General features: G+C 40.2%; 1 protein-coding gene across 5 annotated transcripts in view; it reads left to right on the plus strand.

Annotated features, from left to right (window-relative positions):
• The first annotated feature begins 3,985 nt into the window (after window positions 1-3,985).
• Window positions 3,986-25,198, plus strand: part of STARD3NL (STARD3 N-terminal like) — a 51,039-nt gene continuing 29,826 nt past the window's right edge. For 2 of the 5 annotated variants that reach the window (XM_063114822.1, XM_063114823.1), the window contains exon 1: window positions 3,989-4,209. The gene's annotated coding sequence lies outside the window, so the exon portion shown is untranslated. Of the gene's footprint in view, window positions 4,210-25,198 lie in introns of all 5 variants that reach the window. The other 3 variants (XM_063114820.1, XM_063114819.1, XM_063114821.1) reach the window with 3 other exon arrangements.

A 25,198-nucleotide genomic window follows, 5' to 3' on the forward strand; every position in this document is an offset into this window, starting at 1 on the left:
GCATGCATACTGCCCTGAACATGGTTGTAGCTTTTGAAATCCCTCAGTATATATGTTTCTGAATGCCCTAATTTCCCAAAGAAACTCTCTCTCTAGCATTTCCTCCTGTGCTTTTTATGATGTATTGTGTACCTCAACCACATCTTTTGCCCCAGGTGTTTGTGAATTATTCCTTAGTCTTACAATGCTGTTGAGGAATGCCCACTGCTTTTGTACTCTGAGTGCGTTTTGAGTTGGACAAAGTAAAGACCAGCACCTTTCATCAGTCCTCCAGTAGCCCCAAAATAGGCTAGAACAGATAAACCCAATTATTTGTGACTGTGTCTGCTCTGTGCCTTCCCAACCCAGGGACCATAGTCCCATACTGGAACACAGGCTGCTGTCTCAAGATTTCTATAGAGCTTGGGTGGGGACAGGTCAAGAGCTAGTAAAAATTCCCCAAAACTCTCCGACCATCTTAAATTTCACTTTTCAGCATTTGTTTGTTTTCTACAAACCTTTGACTGTTTTCCAGAGTTCTTACAAAGTTGATTCTGACCATTTCTGCTTATTTTACAATGTTTCTGTTGAGGGACATGTCATTGGAACTGCCTACTTCACAATTTTCACCAATGTCACTACTTTCTTGTAGTGCACTGCACTATTCTCTGTAGCATACACTAAAATAATAATATTCACACCCATCAATATACTCAGTTGATTCTGGGCTATAATCGACTGGTATCAATCTAAGTTTTCCTCACAAATAATTACTATGGTAGATTAAATGTGAAAAGGAAACAGTTGTATCTAATTGTATTCAAAGCAGCTAGGTGAAATAGTTTAGGTATCTCATCTTAGATAGCCTAGTAGAGATTTTTATCATCAGCAGACTTGCTCTAAAACTTAATGAAGAATGAAATAACTTCAGATGTAGTCCTAGAAATGTAAGAAATAATGATAAGCAAAGGAAAGCATAAATATATGGATAAATATAAGTAAATATTGTCCATATAAAGTAAAATAATATTTTGCTGGATTTAAAAAAATAATTAAAGTACATGACAACAATTACACAAAACTCAGGAGTTGGGTACATGAAATTTAAATGTTCTAAAGTATGTGTATTGTCCAGAAACTTGTGAATACATCAATTTATAGATTCTAGTAATATTAAGATTAATTTTGTAATGAAAAGGTCAGCCACAGTGTAAGAGTATTCACAATACATATATCTGACAATGAACTCATATCCAGAATATAGGAAAGCCACCTAGGAGTCAATAAGAAAAAGACAGACAACCCAGTTAAAGAATGAGCAAAAGACCTGAACAGGCATTTCACAAAAAAGGATATCCGAATGTCATAGAGACACATAAACTCACTTTGTCATCCAGGAAATACAAATTAAATCCTCAATATAATATCCCTACATATTCACCAGAATGTATTATATTTTAAAAAAGAAGGAGAAGAAGAAGAAGAAGAAGAACACAAAACACAACTGAGAATATCAAATGTTGACAAAGACGTGGAGCAACTGTAATTTTCATTCACAGCTAGTGAGTGTATAAATTGGTAAAATGAAAAACTATTTGGCAGTATATACTAATGCTGAATATATATATATACACATACGCACACACACCCCCTATGGCACAGAAATACTAACTCCTACTAATATACCAAAATCAAATGTGGAACTATGTGCATCAAAGACACAAGAACATTCATAGCAGCAGCATTCATAATTACCCCAAACTTTAAATAAGCTAATGTCAAGCAACATTAGAATAAAGAAATTTTGGAATTATATGCAAACATGAAAGTAAAGTACTACTACATTCCTTAATATGGATCAATCTTATAAACATAATATTAAGCAAAAAGAGCCACACAAGAATACCTGCTACTACGTGTGTCCATTTATAAATGATGCAAAGAAGGCAAAACTAATACCAGTGGTTGTATTCAGAATAGTGCCCACTTGTGTGTAGGGGTGTAATGACTAAGACAGAGAATGAGGAAAGATGAGAGATGGTTACAAAAGTTTGTTCACTTTGTCACCAAGATATGCACTTATGATTATTGTACTACTTTTGTTTATGTGTTATCCTTTAAACATTTTTCACATCCATCAATTTAGAAAGATTTCAAAAATTGTATTTCTTCAATTTTGGCAAGGATGAAGAGAAAGAATTGCTCAAATACTAGTGGTGGGGATGGAAGTTGTTACAGCTACTTAGGGGAGCGAATTGCAGGAATCTACTACTAGGATTTAACATGTACATACCCTATGATACAGTATATTCACTTGTTGGTATCTCTACCCCACAGAATATGTGGACACAAGTACAAAAAGGCACCTACACGTGTGTTTAAAATGGCATTGTTTCTAACAGCAACAATAAAAAAGAAACAAGTTACATGTCCAAGAGCAGAGCAATGATAAATTAAATTCTATATACTGGTCCTGAGGACCACCATGCAGCATTTTAAAAGAATGAGATAAATTTATATAGAGATATGGAAAGATCTTAACAATATATAGATATGTAGAGGATTCATAAAGCAAATGTACTTCACAGGGCCTGTTTTTCCAAAGCCTTGCAGTTTCAAATATTGACCTTGCAAAGGACAGGAAATTTTCCCCAGGCTATTGAATCTCTGTTGCAAGATGAATTGTAACACAGCAAAGCTGCTGGCTCAAAGACAAACAAGTTACTGATTGATATGTAAAGATCCTGGGAAATTGTGGTAAGAAGAATGTTTGCTAAAATCAAGCCTTTGTTGCAAATTGCATTACAGAAGGTCACCTTGCTTGACTTACTGAAGGTTACCGGCTTCTGCTGTTAAACTTGTTAAACTGTACTTAGCAAAACCTCACCTATGTCTCTTCCTGTAACTTTTTGGCCTGCAGAATAAATGCAGGAAGAGAACCCCAATTCGTGGTTAATTTCCCAAATGGAAGGATGCCTCAAGCTTGAGGGTCCTGGGAGATTAACCCCATTCTGGAGCTACTCACTGCTCAGAAGAGATGGGCTTTGAGTAATCTTCGGTGGCTCTGTCACCCAGGGGAAAAGGGGTGACAAATCTGTGGGAGGTAAAGCAACATAGATACAGAATGATCTCAATGTTGAGTGTGAAAAAATAACATCTACACATGTACATTCACAGGAACTAGGAGCCGTCATCTAGGAACTAGGTTTGTAATTAGTGCCTGAAAAGGATGTTGGCCTGATTTGTAATGTTTGATTTTTTTTTCTTTTGCAAGGACATTATCTTACTTGTGTAATTTAAAATTAATAATAGCACTTACAATGACTTCGGGAGAAGATCTAAAAAATCAACAACACTGGTTGTCTGTCGAACTGAGTGCCTGAGGACTGGGAGAGAAAGAGTTTTCATTGTATTCCCCTCCGCACGTTTAAACATGTAAACGATATAACAGCAGCACCTACTAGGGAAAAACAAACAAATAATAATTAAAAGATACTCAGTTCCGTGGGACAACAAACGTACAAACAGAATCCCATGTGACTAAGATCGAGGTGTTACTTATGAAACAGGAGGGCAGAGAAACGGTCTGCTGCTTGGGACTCGGGGAATCGAGAACGATTCACAGTGGAGCAGAATCCCGCCACAGAAAGGGAACGGTCAATGTTTTTCCCTGGAGAACTCACAGAGAGGTGCCCGTGATTTCCGCAATCGGAGCCTGAATCACCCCAGTGCCAGAAGGAAAGCGGAAGCAGCAGGATCCCCCACGAAGAGGAAGCAGACGCTTTCTAAACCGTGTGAGGACAGCAGGTGCGACCAGCTCCGCTTTCCAAGCCGGAGACCCAGATTCCCGCCCCTTCCTCGGGCGGGCTGGCTCGCCTCCTCCCGCCTTCTCAAGTCGCTTACAGGCCACGAGATGACTGACAGGTGTCTCCGTCCAATCGGTGAGCTCCGCCTTGGGGGCACGTCGACCCCAGCCGGGTCTTCGGTGCCTGGAACTAGAGGCGGCCTCCGTGCGTCAACGTCAGCGTGCTGACGTCCCGGGCCGGGCACTTGAGGTGGTCCCCACGGCGGCTGTCTGCGCGCGGTGGGTTGCGCGTCGCCTGCCGGAGGTGGCCTGAGTCACACCCCGCCGAGCCCCGCCCCACCGCCCGCGAGGGCCCGGCAGGCGCGACCACGGAGCCGCGGTCCCCGGGTCAACCTGGGGCGGCCGGCCCAGAACCGCCCGATGAGGTAGGCTGGGTTTGTGGTCGCCCTGTGTGACAGGTTGGAAAACCGAGGCCCCGGGGTCAGATGGCTTGTCCGGGGCTCGCTAGAGGCCCGCGGACGGAGACCATAGCCCGGGCGTTCCTTTCTGTTTGCTGAGCCCTGCGCGAGCCTCCGGCGGAGGAGGAGGGGCAGGGCCACTGTGCTCGTCATGGAAACAACAGAGAAGTCGCAGCACGCCTAGCCCCCCCCTCCCAGGGGCTTGGGCCGGGATTCGGGGATGGATGCGGGTCGTGAGGTCCCCATGCTTCCCCTCTGGGGTCCAGCCTCGAGCTGGCGCCTGGGGCCCTCCAGAGTGACCAGGAGTGGTGACTGGGGGTGATGCGTGGGTGTATCCAGTCACGGTCGGTTACGGGCCTTTTCTGTTCATCAAGAAAAGCCGTGTTTAAAACCAACAAAAAATAGAAATGGAACCACGAGTCATGAATGTGCAGGCCATGGTTTCGGTTCACTGCTCTGCCCACTCAAGGACAGCTGGCCATTTTCTGAGATCTCAGGAGAGTGCTTACTTTTGGTCTAGGGTTAGAAAGGAATTTTTTTCTCTCTCTCTTTTAATTCAAACATGGGTTGACATTGTGGAACTTTTCTTATTCACTTAATAAGGCGATTGTTCCCCATGTCATACAGAGGGAATCACTGAGTAATAGTTTGGATAAGTTTAGCAAGGTAACAAAGTAACAAGTCTAACCTCTAAATACAGTAGAATGGGTCCAGTTTGTTCATCTCAGGTTTCTCCGTTGGGAAGGGTTCTTAAAGATAATTCCCATCTGGATACCATCTACCCATACACCTCTTACTAGCAGGATCCCACAAAACAAAACAACTTATGGTATCTTTTATTTATGGATCCTAATAATAAGGTGATGGATGATTCATACTCGTAAGTGAAAATGTGTACTGTGCACTATGTAGAATAATATGCCTACGTATATAGTATTTTGTATTCTCATGAAGAACTTATTCTCTTTAGACTGCATTATTATATTGCATAAAACTGCATTAAAGAAATGAAATGAAAACTTTTTGTGGACTTTTCCTAACTTATGTTCACATTGGACAGTTTATCTGATGAATACCTGTGCCATGTGTTGTTTAGGTGTTGGAAATTGAATAGTAAACGATTTAAAGTTCCTGCCCTCAAAGACCTTACTTTTTGGTGAAGATTTTTGCTGGAGATAAAATAAACATGTAAACCAAAACGATAATTTTGGTTAGTAATAAATTCTATAAAAGCTATTACAGGGTAAGGAGCTTGAATGTGACTGTGGTGTGTGGGGTTAGATGTGGTGGTCAGGGAAGACTCCCCTGAGGAGGTGACAGTTCGGGTGAAACCTGAATGCTTAGAAGTAAGTCAGCCATGGGAAGATCTGCTGGAAGTTTCTAGGCAGATGTAACAGTGCAAGGAAGCTAAAAGAAGAATGAACTTGGCGTGTTCCAGGGATGAAGGGAAGCCAGTGTGGCTGGAGCAGAGTGAACCTAGGGGAGAGTGAGGTGGGGGGACAGTGGTAAGTGATACTGGAGAGGTGGGCAGGAACTGGATCATCTATGTCCTGTGTGAGCATTGCAGACAGGGAAAGGAAGGTGATTTGTATATTTCAGAGTCCTCCTTGTTTTCTTTTAGTGACACTCAGAATCTAACCATCTTTCTGCTTTATTTTGGTTATGAAAGCATTGCAGTAATTCACTATATATATTTTTTCTCCAGATGTCCTTTTAATGAAAAAATGTCTTATTTCCTACAACATTGTATCCCATGCAGTTTCTTTCCTGGTTTTCATGTACATGACTCAAAGTGTTTGCTTATCTTCAGCTCCCTGTTTTTATCCTCCCTACTCTCCCAACCATGAATCCTCTCCAATGTTATCTTCACTGTTTTCCATTTGGAAAGCACTGGCAGTTAGTCCCTGATCTTCTCCAAGCCAAGCTCTAGGTAACTGCCTTGTCAAGGGGATTATCGTTTTCCATTGGAATTTGTATTGCAGACCCTTTGTTTAGTTCCTACAAAGTGCCAGGTACATTACATACCTTCTAATTCTTCCAACACGTTATACCTTTTTGATAGTAAAGGACACTTACACTTAAGGTCTCAGCTAGTACTGATGGAGCTTGGATTTGAACTCTCATTAACCTTCCTCCAAAGCCTAATTTATTCTACTTCACCCCTCTGAATGTTTAATAGCAACTACAACTCTGTATTATTTAAAATTATGTTTTATGATGTGGCATTTTGGAGATCATGCAGTTCAGTCCTGTCAGATTACAGGGGTGGCTGTCAAGACCCAGAGAAGTTCAGTGATTTTCAGAACATAATGCAGATAGTGGCAAAACTGGTGCCAAATTCTCATCCTGCTGATTTTCAGCACAGGGTCTTTTCTGCTATATTTCCTTCACAAAAGTCCCATAACAAGGGGTCTCTGTGTACAGTATATAAAAATATAGTATTTCAGTATCTTGAGTTTACTCTCCATAAGCTCATAAAAGGTAATTTTAAAAAGATGAGACAATGTTTCTTCTTGGGCTAAAATAATCCTTTGCTTTATTTTCTTTCCGTTTTCTGAGCAATGAGTAGGTGTAAACTCTCCGGAAGAATCTTTGGTTTCTGCTAGTAGAAAGAAAGCTATGTTTTAAAAACGACATTTAAAATTTTTTTTTATCTTGGAAATGTTTGAAAGAGAGTTTAAGATTTCTTACTGTTTCCCCAGCTTTAACCTTATGCTGATAAGTGTGGGAAGATTGCCTAGAGTTTGCTGGCTCCCAGTTTTTTTGAGCAAGTGGAGTTTCTTCCCATAACTGAGGAAGTCCTTGGGCTGGCTCAGTGATGCAACTTCTCTTCTTAGCAATGTGTTAAGAAATAAGTAGAAATCACTTTATAAATAATATGGTTGAAGAATGGATTATTGTGGTTCTAAAATTTAAAAATACCCATTTATTTCTAAGGCTTGTTTATTTTAGTAATTACGATTGGAATATAGTAGATGAATTATAGTAGACTAATAAATAGCTTGATTTTCTTTCTGGATGGTGTTTTGTCTATCTGTAACTTAATGGGTATTCTCTTTTTTATTAGTTGAATTAGAGTAATGTTAATGGATTTAGCATCTTCTTTCTTAAATGTTGGAAGATATTTAAATTTAGGCAAAAGAGAGCTTTTGCTCTTTAAGCCAAAATATCAAAACTGGATATTTTGACCAAATATCTCTGTCCCTTAAGATTGTTCGTGAAACTGATGTCCACATTCTGAAGATCATGAAGGCCATCGTGATTTGATCCTAAATTATAGTGCTGTCTTTCCACTGTTAACCCAGTGCCCCTAAGGGGCCTCCTGTCCTTTACATTGAGCTTTCCAGCTTCATGGCCATTACTTACATTCTGCCTGGAATGCCCTATGGATGGACAACTTCAGTGAGTCAAATTTCTCCTTGTCCTTCTAAGTCCACTCAAATCCTGCTTTCTCAGTAAAACATTTCCTGTGTCTCTCTAATGGAAGCCTAGTCTTTTCACTTTTGGGAGTCTTTTTGACACAGTTTACCAATCTTGATATCTTTGGTGATATACTATTATTTTCATGGGTGTTATATGTTGATTTGGGTTTAAAAGATTTAACAATTTGTGTTTTACATGCAAAGTTTTTGCAGATTGAAGAGGCTTCTACTTTTATTTACACTTTTATTACCTCATCTTTGAGAGAGGCGCTGTTATGCTTTTCTTGGCTTTGATTCAACAGAAACTCTTTCCTGTTTCAGTTAAGGGTCTGAATTCTACAGTTACCAATGAGATCCCTTGAGAGGAACTCAAATCTTTGGGCTGAAAATGTTGAAGGCACATTATTACAAATAAAATCAATGATCTCTGTGTTTATGGTATAGGAAAATAACTGATTTCCACATTTTAATATTATAGATGAGAAAATGGAGGCCCAGAGAGACTAGCCCAGGGACCTTCCCTTACTTGTAGTGCGGGGGTAAGAAGCCTGGTCAGCTTCTGGTTCACAGCAGGAGGGCTTTTTGCAGGCCATCATGGACTCTGCTGTCCTGTGTCACAACTCCTGGCGGTCCTTAAACTATGTATAAGCATACCTCAAGCCTTTGGATTGTTTTGCTTGCTTTGTGAGTTGACCTGGATCTGGAAGGTACTCTTGTTGTGAATGAAGATCAAAGCCTGAACTCTCACCAGGGATCCCTGACTCTGAGCTATTTGAGCCTGTAGGATATTCCTGGACAGGCATTGGGGTAGTGTCAGATTTAGGAGGGTATTTAGTTTAAAACCCTTCTCTTCTACTTCATTTCTAGTCACAGTTTTCCAGAAAATACCTTGGGACTAGAGAGTTAGCATCTCAGTGTATTAAATCTGGAGTTTGAAGGAACTTGGCCTAGTACCTTCTGAGTTACAGTAATCACACATTTCCATATCCTGTGTTTTCCAGGACAGGATGCTTTTCAAATACTGTGCATTATTGCTCACCAAAGCATATTCATGTTTGCTTTTTGTGTCAGGAAAATATATTCTCATAATTTTTATTTTTTTAATTAACCACTTGCTTATGGAATGAATGATGTGGAACAAAGGGAATTTCAAATACCATTTTCTATTTGTGCATTATGTTAAATTCATCAAAGGTAATACAAGGAACTCTTGAGATATTAGGTGCTTCTCCAGCTGAAGTGGGAGCAACCAGCCAGGACTTGCTTTTGGTGTTACTGATAATACCTAATGCTTACAGAGGGCTTCCTCTGCACCAGGAGCGGTTCTAAATGCTTATGTCAGGGTTTCTCATCCTCAGCACTATTGACATTTTGGGCTGTAAGTCTTTGTTGTGGATGCCATCCTGTGCATTGTAGAATGTTTAGCAGCATCTGGTCTCTACCCACTAGATGCCAGCGATACCTCCTCTAGTTGTGAAAACTAAAAATGTCCCCAGGCATTGCCAAATGTCCCTGGGATGATGAGGAGGGGACAGAATCCTCCCTCATTTGCCTACAACCCCACTGAGAACCACTGTTTTATATAAACTAATTTTTTCCTCACAAAGACCCCCTAAGGTAAGATGTAGTATTATTGTCCCCGTTTTACAGAAGATGAAACTTAGGCATAGAAGGATTAAGTACAGTAGTCCCCCCCTTATCCTCAGGGATTCCAAGACCCCCAGTGGATGTCTGAAACCGTGGATGAAAGGTACTTCAAAAAGTTCATGGAAAAACGGAGTAAAAGGTAATCTGAATCTTTCCATGAACTTTTCGAAGTACCTCATATAGTATGTTTTATCCTATACGTAGATATCTGTCATAAAGTTTAATTTATAAATTAGGCACAGTAAGAGATTAACAACAATAACTAATAACAATTTTACAGTTATAACAGTATACTGTAACAAAAGTTATGTTGATATGGCCTCTGTCTCAAAATACCTTATTGTACTGTACTCACCCTTCTTGTGATGAAGCAGAGATGGAGTGGGATGGTGTGAGATTTTGTCATTCTACTCAGAATGGCGTGCAATTTAAAACTTATGAATTGTTTGTTTCTGGAATTTTCCATATAATGTTTTTGGATAAGGGGGCACTACTGTTAAGGTTACACAACTAGTAAGCAGCTGTACTGAGAGGATGTGAAACCAGGCTGTGCTCTTGGTTCACACAACTACCAGCTCAGACTGGCCACTGACTATTAGAAATCCAAAGACCCAGTAAGCCAGGAGGAAAAGTAAATGCTGCCAGGGACCAGGCAGGACTGGAAGTAAGTGCGGTGGCTGGGGACATGCTGTGGACTGAGGAGTGTGGCCAGAATTGCCTCTTTATCAAGAGAAGCTAAAAATCTGGATTTTATTTATGTGAAAAACTCTCATCTTTTAATATTGGCAAGTAATAGTTGAGTGTGTAAGAAACATTGTTCAAGCCATCAGACAAACATCGTCACTGGTGTGTGGCAGTGTGGCACCGGGCCATCAGTATGCAGTCTCTGTGTAGACGTAGCGGCAGTGTGTTGTGTGCTGCAGGGAAGTGTGCATTCACTCAGTGGGGGAAAGGAGGACAAAAGGTGCCCTTTATCTAAGGCTGTGGAAATGTGATGGCAGGGCGGGACTTCCAGACCAGAGTGGAAATTCAGGCGGGCCGCCGGCACACTCTGAAACGTTAGTGCTGTGCTACTCAGTGAAGACTCAGGCTGGAAGTTCCCTGTCTTTCATGACTTTTGAAAGCATTGTTGACACCTATTTCTTTCATGACCTCCACTTGTCCACCTGTTAAAACAGATATTTTATTGGACTTTGAGAAGACAAATTCTGGAATTGAAGGGCTGTATCCTGGAGAAGTGGACCACAGCCAGACCTCGCTTTGGGGACAGCCAGCAGCCAGCAGAGTCCATGTTTAACTCCCGGGGATGAGGCTCTGGGACAGCGTGCGAGGCCAGTGGGCTCCTGCCCACCTTGCAGCTTCGTACTCGTTCTCAGGGCCCTGGCCTCCCCGTCGGCCCGCTTGTCCTCGGGTGACGGCCCGCGCACGCTCGTGCCCGCCCTCGCGCCCTCCATGCGCCGTCCCGCCACCCCTCTGGACCCTCGCCACGTGGCGACTCCGGTGCTCACTCACCCGATGCCGCCTCTGAGCGGAGCAACTTTGGTCTCTCTCAGTCACACATTTCCTCTGAGGCCAGAGTTTTTATGAAACATTTTCTGGTCACAAAAAACTGAAGTTCAGTCTTGTAAGGTATTTTAATTATCTTAAACTTCGTTCTCTAATTATTTATGCAGCTTATTACCTCCTTTGCTAAAGGATATTTAAGGATGGGAGCCATGTGCTGTCTGTATCAGCGTCTCCCCTGCAGCAGCTAGCATGGTGTTTTTACACGTGGTAGGTTCTGAATACATATGTCCATGTGTTTGAATCAGGTAGGTTCCCACTCATGGGGATTTCTTTCTGTTTCTCCATAGATTTGTATCAGTTTTTGTAGTGTGTTAGAGGGACTTCACTAAATAGCATTCAAAATATATCAGAAAGAGATAATCAATTTAGTTGCGGGGGTGGGCATTTTTATTAATTTCATCATCCTTTATAGTAACTGGAGATTAAATATTTTTGATCTAACATAATGTGTTGAAACTCCAAATATATGTGTAAACTTGTCTACCTTTAGTTAGCAAGTACCCAGACCCCATACTTTTATACGGTGATATTTGTACTTCATGAATTTAAGGAGCACATGCCATGTATTTCTCCAGGTACTAAGGATACAGATGTGTTCTCTGGGAGCTTTTGGTATAGTACTGAGAAGATGTGTGAACAATATGTGAAATGTATGTGAAATATTAGAAGTGCTCTAAAGAAAGATATATGGAATATATATTATACATAGGGGATCAGAGAACCTTTCATTGAGGAAGTGATACTTAAGCTTTTTAGAACAGTGAATAGACTATTGCTGTTAATACGTTGCTGGTTGGAGGAAAAAGCATTCCATGCAGAGGAGTAAGTATGAGAAAGACATGCATGTCAAAGCTCCTCCTATGCAGGGAACCAAGAGTGGAAAGCTCAGCTGGTGCGCCCGGTGAGGCACTGATGTCTAGGGTACAGTGACGAATGTTCCGGAGCTCAGTGAGACTGAGTTATTGCAGTAGTGTGGATGAGAGGTGGTTGAGAAAACAGTGAAGGAGGCCGATGAGACACAATAAGGGCATTGAGTTGCTCACCAGTTAGGAGTGTTTGGAGGATGGAGCCAGCAAGAGAATCAAATTTAACACATTTTCTTAATAAAAGCTGCAAACAAGATCATTTTTGGTTAATTATTCTTACCTTAAACATTTAAAAAATATTTACAGGCAGTGTACGTATATGAATATTTGTTTTAGGCATTCTTGTAATTTTATTTTTGATTTTTTAATTACAAAGTATCTTTTTGCTGTTATCTTTTGTTAAATTGAGAGCAAATTTTTCAAGAAGGGAGTAGTTTCAAACCTTAATTGAGAACCTTGTGAGCTTAAACAGATTGTTCTACTTTTGTGATATTCACTGCCTCTGACACGTGCTCTGAGCCTGTTCTCATTATTAGACTGTAAAGCACAGTCCATTTTCTGGATGTATTGGCCTGTAGTTACATTGACTCTTACATGGTTAGTAGTCTTCATTTATGTTGTTCTATTTTCTGAAGCACAATTTAGGCTGACAAAGGTGGTCCCAGAGTCCCATTTGATGCTGATCTCTTTAGGGTCTGGTTTTTTATGTAATTGCCTAAGAAGTCTGATGAAAAAGACAAAAGGGTACTGATGTTTTTTTAAATCTAGTCATCAAGATTTTGAGATTGATTTTCCCTGTCTCACATGCACTAAGCTTTGGACTGCAAACCTTCATCTTTGGTAGGGATTAGTAATTTCTTTTTGGACCTGTGTGCCATCCTTGTATATCAAATTATAGGAGATTACTTCTGTAACTTCTGTCTGTTGGTAGATATGCATGGGCATAGATGTGAATGGCACGCCCTTTCATTGACCTGCTCTGGTTCGTGAAATAGGAGCTTGATCTCCAGCAACTCCAAGGGCAGCTGATGTTGTATCTTCCCCAGCACTGCTATTAGTGTGCCACTTCCACCAGTCACAGAGCCACCAACGGGGCAATGAGTGGAGTGTGGTTCTGTCAGCTGGAGTGACATTTTCAGTAATGCTGGTCTCCCACCCTCCAGAGAAGAAGTCTTGTGTTGTGGAATGCAGAGAAACCTGGCTTCTCTCTGAACAGCGATGTTGACTTTGCTGCCTTCTCACCAGCCGGCTGCTTGGAAACCACTTTCTGTTTTCTCTGTATAGAAAAGTAGGTCTATACAGAGGCCTATGAAGGGTGTGTGAACACATTCTTAATTCCTGTCTTTGGGATGAAGGATAGTTACTGAAGGGCGTGTACACCTTTAGCCACTTCCCTGTGATTCCTAGGTGTTCTTCCTGATATTACCGGCATTTCTCCCTTATCTCCTGCTAGTCTTTGCTCAGATGCCACCTTCTCAGTGAGAGCATCCTGACAACTCCATTTAAGATCAGAGTGTTCCCAGCCCTCCTTTGTTTATCTTCCCTTCCCTTCCTGCAGAAGGGGAACTTTGTGAGGGGTGGGAGATTTTTTTCGGTTTTTAATCACCATATCCCCAGTGCTCTGAGGAGCACCTGACACAATTTTGGTTCTCAAACATACTGGTGGAGTTATTTAAGTAGATTTGGTATATTCCTGGCAATTTTTGAATTTCCAGATGCTCTCCAGTGCAGTTCTTATATCTTACAGTACACATCCAGATTCACCTCAATATATATTTTAGGTTTATCTCATAAATTAAACATTGGTATGCATTTACCCAGCTATTTCTAAATCTTAATATTTCTCTTTGTTGCATGTAAAATAAAAGTTCAGTGATATTTTTAATATTGCTATAGGAAGTAGATTACTTAGAAATTAAGTTGCTGTAAGAACAGGTTTGGGTTCAGTAGACAAATTAGTGTTTGTCAGAGGAGTGACTTACTTAAAAAGCACCATAACATGTTTTTCTTATCCTTCAAGTTTTCTAAGTCATTGATCTTCATTTCTAAATAAATCTGAGACTTAAAGCACATTGTTGAAAGGTTAAATTCTGTTTATGTACAGAGTTACTTTCATCTGCTGGTGTTAACAGAAATCATTGCAGGAGACAAGCTACAAGAAATGACAGCGTTTTCATAGGCAGCCTTCACCTTGTGTGTGTGTGTGTGTGTGTGTGTGTGTGTGTGAAGAGGGAGAATCACAAAGCAGGGAAGAGTGAGCAGATTTATCAGGATGGAATAAAAGCATTAGCTATATCCCAAACAAATTTAAATAACACTGGAAAAAATGAGGCCTAGGAAATAAACATTCAGAGTGAAACCATGGAAATACTATATGTACATAGTGCCATAGAGCTGGACTGTCTAAATACTTAAGGAAAAGTAAGGGAGGAACAGAAGAAAGTGCAGGTAAGATGTAGGTGCCAGCCAGCTACGTGAATTAAATAGCACATGATGTGCCTGAGCCTTGGTGGGTGATGGTTAGTAAACTATCTGTCTCTCTCATAGTGTGTGGGGAGAATTTGAGTTCTAATCTAGGGAATAAATGGAGAAACTTGGCTTTTAAAGTCTTGCAGTAAAATGATATCTTGAGTACATTTTCGCTAATGACCTTGGCAAACTTTAGACCCCAAACCATTGCATGATGTGACTCTGCTGATTTCACTTAAGCCTTATAACAACAGCAACAACAAAAGGCCATTATCACGTATATAAGTAACATTGTTTCAGAATTCAGACAGAATGACTCCTGTCTGCACTCAAAAGCACTTTAGAAGTCTTCAACCAATGCCGATTTGTGTCTAGGTAATTCGATAGTTGTATTAAGGGCAGAATGGTGCCCAGAAGTCTTATATGGGTTTTCCTTTTTGTCTATTAGTGCATCTCAAACTCTCATGTACATAAGAATTATTGTACAAAGGTATGTGTACAGAATCCATGTGCATTCTATTTTATAGAATGATTTAAGATGTTTTCAAGGATGATTCTGGTTTCTTACCCTGTGCTCTTAAAGGTGACATATTCTTATGGTAAAGTTAATTTAATGATTTAATTAAAATTTGCCTTTACTTTCTTTGCTATACTATACATATGCTACATATGAATATGTGTACTATACACATTTTATATTTAAACATTTATATTGTGTATATAGTATATATAGATAGATATAGATATAACAACAATATCCCAAAACATCTTCATGTCCTTATGTTTTCTGAACTAATCAGAAGTAAGTTGCAACATGGCACTTAACATTCAGTACTTCAGCATGCATCTCCTAAGAATAAAGGCATTCTCCTACATAACTGGAATACTGAACTATAATCAGTTCCCCAATTGTCTTTTGTAGCTTTTTCTTTTTTTTTTTTTTAATTCAAGATTCAGTCTAGGCTTGTGCATTGCATTTAGTGGTTGTTTCTCTTCATACTCTTCGCTTTGAAGAGTATTCACGCCACTACACTGTTTTTGTTGTTTTGTTTTTCAGCACAGTGACTTCTCTGAAGAGTCCAGGATAATTGTCTTGTAGAATGTCCCATATCCTATGTTTGTCTGATTGTGTCATTATGACTAAATGCAAATTAAACATTTTTGGCAAGGATATATCATGACTGATGTTATGTACTTATTGTAGCCATCAGAAGGCACATAATGTCAGCTTGTTCTAGTACTGGCGATACTGTTTGATTACTTGGTTCAGGTGGTGAGTGCCAGATCTCTCCACACAGTCCTTGGAAGCTGCAGGTCTAGAAAAAACATGACCACACAGGGCAGGTGCCTGAGGCATTACACACCAGCCAAAGTGGTGCCTTGTGGGCACACTCACTCCACCCACCCACACACACACACACACACACACACACAATGTTTACAGAACAGCCCCTATCCGGCCCTGAGGAGAGGGGAGCCTGACCAAATTGTTCCATTTTCCCAATGATCTACCCCTTCAGGGTCCTATAATCTAGCGTCCAGAGGATAAATGACCCTTACATTTACATAACCTATTGTCCAAGCAGTTCTGTCCTTTTAACTGTTAGCCGCATATGTCGGGTTAGTAGTCACCATTGGTGTGATCCTCCATGCAAATCTTGCAGTCATACACATGAGCAGTTCAGTGCATATTCAGCAGGCAGATGCATTGATCACGCTACTCTGGTGCAGTTCCTGCAGGCAACACTGTGGGCGAAAAGACAGAAGAGTTATTGATACCAATAGGGGAAGTTCTTGCCCCTCTGATAAGATACACACCAGTTTGCCATCCTGAGAAAGGATGGTTGTAGGTATAGATATCTTACCTGGTTTATGATACCATACCTTGTCTGCTAACACTTAGATCTGGAGGTTCTACATGTAACAGTATATGGGAACTCATAATTGGCCATAATGATAATACAAATGTGCCCTTTGGAACAGAGTGCTCATCTGTTCCAGGCCATGTTACCTTTACTCGAGGACGCCAGGTACTTGTCACCCAAGGTGAAACTTGGATGCCTTCCTCTAATCCTTTTCCCCAAGGCCCTATTAAACTTACCCAGCGTATATGCAATCTTGATGCAGCATGATACATGTCATTATGGAGGTGTGCATATGCTGTTTGTTCTCTGATGGAGCAGAGAGGTATAGAAGAGAAGGGAGGAAGGAAAAGCTTCCCTGAGGGAGTGGGCTTTGAGTTGAGCCTTGTCAAATGAGTTAGAACCATGAGATGAGCAGAGCAGCCCTCCAGGTAGAGAGAAGTGCAGCAGAGGTCGTTGAGGATGGAGTGCCTTTGGGAACTGCTTGTGATTTTAGCACAGTGAAGTGATTCTGGAGAAATAGGCAGAAGGAGGCCATGTGATAGATTGGGCAAAATTAAGGAGTTTGAGCTCTATCTGAAAGTCCTAGAAAACTAATAAATGATCTCATGAATTGAATTAGCTCTGTAAAAAATTTATTGGTGTTGACTCAGTGCCTTTTTTTTTTTTTTTAATTGAGCTAATGCTTAATATTTGGGACATTTCCTTTTCTAGTTTAGATTGCTTAATATTTGGGACATTTCCTTTTCTAGTTTAGATTTCTGACTTCTAGTTATAAATAAAAATCTGCTCTACATTTTTACACATATAGCCCATGAAGACTTGACACACATTCTTCTTGTACTGCCTCTTGTTCCGTGTTTCCTGAGGCTGTCAGTTGCCAGTTTTCTTTCACCTCACGTTGTTGTTTTTCTTCTGTCAATGATGTATTTCTCTATGTCTCTTTTAAAACCTGAAGAGTAACAAACTTGGAGAGCCACATTTTAAGTGTAACAGAAAACAGTAGATATCTATAGAAATGAAGAGTTGCCCCACCCACCAAGTTTGAAATAATCCAAGTCCCCCAGTATTAAAAACCAATCAAAATGTACATAATTTCAAAGCTTTTGGCCCAAATGAATTGTTAGTTGTGTTCATGCATGCTTTTGAAATGCAGTAAAACATTTTAAAGGGTACACAGAAATGTCTGTCCTCCTATTAGGTTTAATTTTTATATTATGAATTTTTAATTATGTGATATTTTTGGAATAGGTTCTAATATGTTGGTCCTTCTTGTGGGAGCTGTTCTGAGGTTTAAATGACATAATGTATCTTAAGTACTCAGCGTTGTGCTTGACACAGTAAATCTCAGTGTAAGGAAGCTATTCATTTTGTTATTATGTTAATATATGATATACACTGTTATATAACATATAATACTAGGTTAATATGTGGGGTTAATTATACTTTTCTTTTGGTGTTGTATATTATGGTCTTTTCTTCCTTGGTTGTTATGTGTTCTTAGTCAGATAATGTCAGTCTTATGCTAGCTTTACTTAATGGTAGGACAGCTTTCCTTTTTAATATTCTGGATCAGTATACAGGATCTTATTTACCTTTTATTCAAATTTGAAACACCTACATAACTACCTGACTCCAATTAGTCCCATTGCCAGGTAATTCTTTTGTTAACTTTTGCTGTTTTCTTTTTAGAGATGGTTCATTCTGTTCAGGCCATCTACTACTACTTATGTAATGTATATATTTCCAAAATATTAACTTTAAGGTTTTCAAATGTAATTAGTGTAGAGTCTTACACCTGGAAAATAATGTTTTCTATTGTGGTACCTTGTATTCTTTTATTAGTACCCCCCTCTCAAATTTAGGTTTATATTTGCTCTTTTAAGGGACTAATTCTTGGTTTTATTTGTAAATGTTCAATTTGTTTATGGAAATGCTTATTTATGTACAAAAGTAGAGAGCTTAGTATAATGACTCACATTCTACCCACCATCCAGTTTGCAACAATTATCATCATTCTCCTTTTGGATTTATAAATCATATTCATACTTTCTCTTGTTATTTATAGTGTTTCTCATAAGATAGTTGTAGTCTTTCTAACTTTACTATTTAAATACCTAATTCTATAATTCTATTCTTTATTTTAAAAGTAAAGACAGTTTTCCACTGTTTAGAGTCATTATTTTCAAGGAGTTTGTTGTTTTATTTTTAAAATATTTTTATTCCAATAGTTAATTTAGAAAATACTGCTATGTTATGAATTTCTATTTTTGCATTGTTTGTTTCCTGTACAGTTCCTTATTGAAAGATTTATTGAATTAGATGTATTTTGGTGGTCTAGTTTTATAATCAGTTTTGTAAACATGGCTTATCTCTTCAAAACAGCATCTAGTCTATGACTGTAGGGTTAAAAATAATTATCTTTTTAAAAACTTATAGTATTTGGAAAATCTGTATCCATATTTGTGTCTCTAAAATATCAAATAAATTAAATAAGTAAACTGTCAAAACCTTCCATTATGATTATAATCTGTTATTAGCATTTGCCTTCTCATAGTTTTTAAAGATGCGTTTTGTTTATCTGTTTTTTCTGGCAAGGCATGTATTGATAATGAGTGGTGAATGTTAAACCTGATTTCAAATTTATTGCACTTGTTAGTTTTTAGAAATCCAAATATTAGCCATATTTGCTTAATTAAAAGGACATATGTCAGAATTTTCAGAACTTAATTATACATCTTGAGTTCTTATGTACTTATTAAAAACCTTTAGCTAAACTATGTGCCTCCCCTGCCTTTTATCGAGTGTGAATTAGTAGTTATACCCAAATACTTGAAAGTCAGATTTAGAATAAGCAAATGTTGTATTGCCATTGCATAGTCAAATTTAGTGAATACAGCTTTGGTATGAGCCTGTTGTTAACTGTGGTGTACTTTCTAGTTAAGGAACATTATTGATACGTGTGAGTTTATAAAGAAATATTGGAGAAATACTGGGTGGCTAACCGTCACTGAGATGGCATCTGAATGATGTCTCTGGAAGTTCCCAAAGAGCAGATTTTTACCTCAGGATGTCACTGAGGGTCACCAGGACATGACTACACATCCTCCTCTCAAAAAGCTTCTTGGTGGCATCACATTGGTGACTGTTAGGTTTGGAGTCCAGCCCTCCTTGTTGACTGAGAAACCTGACTTGTTTACAGAGCCCTATTGACAGTGGCTCTGCCTCGCGCAGGTGGATGCAAGGCTCCGTATCTGCAGTCAGCTCCTTAGCTGCCATGTCAGAATGCTCATTTCAACCTGACCAAGTTTTCCTATGTGCAACATCCCATTTTAATAGGAAGCATGGAATTAGAAAAAGGTTGTGAGAGGCATGCAGGGAAGTATTAAATTAAATTGTTCTGAGCCATATGAATCATAGGAAAAACCTGGCCAGTGGACTGGAGATACTTAAATCCAACAGGCACTGCACCCTCCCTTGAAGAGTGCCAGGATGGGCCTGGCCACCATTTGCTTGTGACACCTCTGTCCTGTGTTTTTCTGACCGACCCACCCCCGTTCTGATGGGTCATTCCCTCTTCTCCTCCAGACTGGAACACCTGTCCTGCCAGGTTTAGGTTCGTGTGACTGCTTGGCCTGTGGGCTGTTTTGTTTCTTTAAGGGCATAGTACATCTACTCTACTCATTATGTGTTGATTTTATAGTCTTAACTCTCAAAGGGCAGTAGTATTATTGCAATTGTTTCAAAATTCTTCTCCATTGTTGCCCTGATGATATTGGAAAATCTATGAAAGGCCTTGTAGAGTTTCACACATAAGCCTCTTTTTTGTTTTTCTTTCCTTTTAAAACATTTCACTCATTTCAGTTGGTACATTAATAGGATTTTGCTGGCAAAATCTGACTCCTTGACTCAGGAAAGCTTTTCTTATTTGAAGTAATACCAAACAATTGTTTGGGTGATTTTATTTAAATTCTATATAGAACTTTTCACCTATTACTTTGAAATGACTGACTTTTTTCCCTAAAATTTCTCTATTCAGTAATTTCCTGTTGCTTCAATTACTAATTTGGATGTGATGTATAGACATATTAAAATTCAATCCAATAGTCCAGATTTTAGAAATGTTTTTTTCTAGACATTGTATTTAACTTGGAGCATATTCAGCATAAGGGAAGACAATTTATTCGAAATGTGAACAAAATGGTAGTGGGCAGCTTGCCAAAGAAATGTTTGTTTGATCTTGACTTTATTAAACTTCCCATGGTGCTTCTTAGTTTCCCAGCTCTGGCAGCTGTAGGGTCGCATGTGCATCAGCTCCCCAACCTTGCCCTCGGCCAGTGCTCCTCCCCTACTAAAGGCGATGACCTTTTAGTAACCTCTTAGAAAGTCACAGTCCTTAGCATTCCACCTTCACCTTCCAGGGTAAAAGTGACATACCTCACAGCACCAGTGACATGAAGTACAGGACAGTGAGCCATAGCTTTTTCTTTTTTTTAGAACATCTTATCTACAAATCACCTTTGGGGTGTTTTTAAAATATAGGAAACCTCATTCAAGCACAATTGAGGAGAACTTTTTATTTTATGAAAGTTTGAATAACTGGTTGAATTTGACATGTCGATTCTCCAGGTCTTGAAACAGAGTAAAGCCAGGCCTGTGAACCAAACCTACTCCATTTTCCCTGCAGAGGACACATTGTTACTTTTCCACTCCTCAGTCATGAGACCCCTCAGGGCAAATGATTACCCCATGGGCTGCCCTGACTGAGATAAGAGAAGAAACATATTTACTGAGTTGCAAAACCCCTCCCCAAGGCTTGTTTACTATAACTGTAAAAGTTACAGATTAATCTTAAGACCCCTTTGGAATTCCCACCTGCACAGGAAGCATCAAGGTGACTGCTACAAAGACCCTCCCGGGGTGACAGTGATGAACACCACTGCCTACTGAGCATGCGCCCCTGACGCAACCAGGAAGAACAGAATGGACCACCTCCAGTGACGCTGGCCTACACCCCTTAACTTAAAAGACCATAAACAGCTCCCCTTGGGGGGCTAGCTTTATGTCGCTACCCCTCTTATGCATAAGTCTATCTCCTCTTTTAATACAGCGTTGCTTGCTTTACTGTTGGGTACACTGTTTATTTCTATGACTTTGGAATCTGAGAGCCTATTTTAATCACTGGCAAAAATTGGAAAGCTCTGGGCACCAGAAAAGACTAGCTGCAAGAGGCAAGTGGACACTGGGACTGTTTTGCTCCCATTGTCTCTGCTGCTGGTAGATCTCTCTCCTGGAGTCCCTGCCCTAAATTCTGACAAGGCAATGCTTTATTCTCTTTACCTTTCTCTGATTTTCTGAGCCTCTTCTGTTTACTTGGATTGTATCCACTTCTGTACCCTGGAGGGCTCCTGGCTATGCTTTGTTTTTCTGATTTAAATCTAGATGATACTTTTCTTCTTTATGCTGAAAACAGTGGGGAGAACTGCTTTTATCAATTACTGTTAACCGAATAGGTTGGCCCCACCAATTAGGACTAGGCTAACCTGGACCCCACTGCTCCTCTCTTCTCTTTGTTTGTTTGCTTGGTTAGACATTTAGTTGAGTACCGGTAATCTGAATAAACCTTCCAATCCTTGCATCAACTTTTGGACTTTTCAGGTCATTTGTCTAAGGCGAGAGAGCAAGCCAAGCCTGACCTGTTGGTATCATTCTGAGGCATGACATAACCTTCCTCGTCTGATGCTGGTGTCCTTAGAATGTGGTGTCTCTCTCTTGCCTTGCTTTCCAGTACCTTGTGTTTGCTTCCTCCTCACATCTCTCACTTTTCTGTGTGTGCTGATTTGTAAATTGTCTGTTTTTTGGTTATCATGTCCCTTTCTCATTCTGGTGAGATATGTTTGTAAGTATCCGGTTATATCATTCCCCACTTCTAGCTGTTTCATCTTAGAAATTGAGGGCTCTAATCAAGACTTTTACCATCTTAAACCGGATTCGTAACACGTGGTGGGACTTGCAAGAGGATAGCCAACTCAGGCTGCTTATTGCCCCTAGAGAAACCCAGTTCCAGGATAAAGAGGGCATAGCTGAGGCAGCCCATGTCTTTAGGAACTCTCAGATCCCATAGCTGCATCCCAGGGGCCATCTGGACACCTTGATGTGTCTCCTATTTCCTTCTAGGAATCTGGTGTGAGGCAGGATGATGAGAGGAAAGAGCCAAGTTTTAATCCTAAAACATATCTTGAAATAATCTCTTAGTTGGGTACATCCTAGCAATCCATGCAGGCCTCAGCTTCTTTGCCTGTAAAACAAAAGAGAATAGATCAGGGAGGCAAACTCAAATGCCTGCAGTCTAGGTCAAGACTGAGGCCAGGAGGAGAGAGGGTGTCCATCTACAGTGATCAGCGCTTGGCTTTGTTATGGTGAGGGAATGCAGGTGTGGTGATCCTGTATCTTTTGACTTTTCAAGGGAAGCTGGAAATCTGGAAAAATTAATTATTTAAAAATGCTAGCAGTTAATTCAAAATCTTTAGAAACACTGTACAGGACCAAGCAAGCATGGCTCTAAGTTAAATCTGCTCCATAGGCCTTTGGATAAGGTAATGACTAAGGCCTTTCTAAAGCTTATATTTTTAATATCTGTTATTCTGACAGTCTCTCGTGGAGGAAAATACAGAGTGTCCTGGTTGCTGCCAGTAGTACTACAGAAAAGGCTGTGGGGTTGGGTCGAGGGACTTGGTCTGGCTGCCACCAGTAGACGCCTGGTGTCCCTGGCTACTACTCCTAGGAAGTTGAGACTTGTGTAAAATACTAGCAGTGGTACCTACTGCTCTATAGCAGCTTCCATTTACTATCTGGGTTGTGTCAACTCCATGCTGAGCAGATGGAGCTGAAGTCTTGGCTCAGCTTTGCACCCAGCATGGGGACAAATGCAATAAAAGGACCCCAAAGATGCAAGAAATTCTGTAGAAGCAGAAAGGGTCTCAGTTGTTTTGGTTTCTTTTTTTCTTCACATGGGAAAGATATCATCATTTAGGAAGCTAGCTGTATAGATCGTGTGCAATTAAAAGGAGAGAATGGGGCTAAGAGCAGCGTGTTCATGCTGATAGCACTGTGAGGTGGCCCTGGATAAATCAACACTAGACAAGACCACCTGTGCCTAAGGTGTTGTGTGTTAGCAGAGCAACTTGGGGGAAAGTAAGAATGTATTACAAGTTTTTGCTAACACAGCATTAGAGCATTTGTTGGAAAAACTAATATTAATTAGGCTTTTTTTGTGTGTGTGTGTTAACATTTACATAGTAACTGTAGATCTTATCTAGGTTCCCTTTGAGAAACCGATAAAAGCAGTAGTCCCTCTTTCTAGAAAAATGAAGATGTAAAGTAAATATTTTAGGCTTTGTAGACTCTGTGGTCTCTGTTGCAGCTGTTCAGTTCTGTAGACTTAGCATGAAAGCATCCATAGACACAGGAAAGGGCGTGGTGGTGTCCTAATAAAACTTGACGTTCAGAAACAGGCAGCAGGCTATACTTGACCTGCAGGCTATAGTTTGCCTACCCCTGGTTTAGAACTTTGATTGCTGTGCTAGATTGTAATATTAATCAGCAAGTATTCACTTACCTCCTCCTCTTCTTTGGGTAGAGTATACATCCCAGCTCCACTGCCTTTGGGCTTGGTCTTGGAACATGCTTTGTCTGATTTAATGTGAGTGACATGATGCATACAGAGGTTTTAATTGTGTTTACATGGTCTAGCTTGTTGCTTGTGCTTTTGCTGTTTGTCTTAAAAAGAACATGTATCAGGTCTCCCTAGTCCAAGGAGGATGACAGAAGAAGAAGACGTAGACCCAGCACAAACTCTGCTACCCACAGCCTGAAGCAGAGTTGACCCATTGAGCCCAGCCTAAAGCAGGTGAACTTCAGGCATCCTGCAGACCTGTGAGCTTGAGAATAAATGTAGGTTGTTTTACACATTAAGTTTTGGGTAGTTTGTTAATGTAACATAACTGTATAAATAGCTGGCTGATACTATAGTACACAGGAGGATACTTACCCACTGATAAAGATAAATGTCTGAGGTGATACATCTGCTAATTACTCTAATTTAATTATTACACATTATATGCATACATTGAATTATCATGTTTTACCCCATAAATATGTACAATTATTATGTGTCAATTAAAAAAATAAAAGGGAAAAACAAAAACCAATAGAGAAACCCAATTAAGACATCAATCTGTTTTTCAAAAACCAAAACAACAAAAGGGGATTTTCATCTCCTCACACAAGTGGTTTTCTTTATTTTATAATTCTCCACCCCCCATGATTCTCCCACAGTTGGAATAAATCCTGAACTGTAGATTAAGTTTCCTGTGTCTGGCTAATCAATACTTAACACCCTCTTTGGAGAGGCATAGCTTTCCTAAGCCAACCACAGAGAGGATCTCAGTACCAAGCATTGAAGATTGAATACTTCTCAAATGACATCTGGGAAAATGTCCAGACCCTACCTCAGAAACAAACAGTTGCAGTCTCACTTCGCAGAGATTTTTGAGCCTGCTGCTGTGCTAATCCCTGGTCATGTTTAGGGCCTTCAAGGAGTCTGCCAGCTAGCAGGACAGGCAGCCAGGTCAAAGATAGTCCAGTCCAGTGGTAAGCAGTGCTGTGAGTGGCACATCTGCAGGCTCGGGGAGTTTTAGGGAGATGGGCTTCCCCAGCCTGAGGATTGGGATGCGGGAAGCGTTCCTGAAGGAACTGAAACTTGGACTGCATCTTTCTGAATGACATGGTTAGGATGGAGTCCAGTAATCACAGAGTAGAGAGGGGCTTCAGGAATAATTTGTCTTTATACATTGGAAGGAAGCACTCATCCTCGGTGAGTGTCAGAAGCACAGAAGTATGTGGTTCAGCTAGTGGGGGCTGAACAGGATCCACAGGCGACACTGATGCAGATGTGCACCAAACCTCCTCGTTTTACTGCATTTAAAGTAAGCCTCATCTCCTTATGCCCTTGCCTCAGGAACCCTTCAAAGGCTGGCTTTGCTGGGCAGGCAGCTCTGATCTGATCTGTAGGGTTCCACAGTGTAGGCTAGCCAGTAGCACACCAGAATTTTTGGGTCTTCCC

This window comes from Cynocephalus volans, chromosome 11 (genome assembly GCF_027409185.1).
Source record: "Cynocephalus volans isolate mCynVol1 chromosome 11, mCynVol1.pri, whole genome shotgun sequence".
Taxonomy (NCBI): Eukaryota; Metazoa; Chordata; class Mammalia; order Dermoptera; family Cynocephalidae; genus Cynocephalus; species Cynocephalus volans.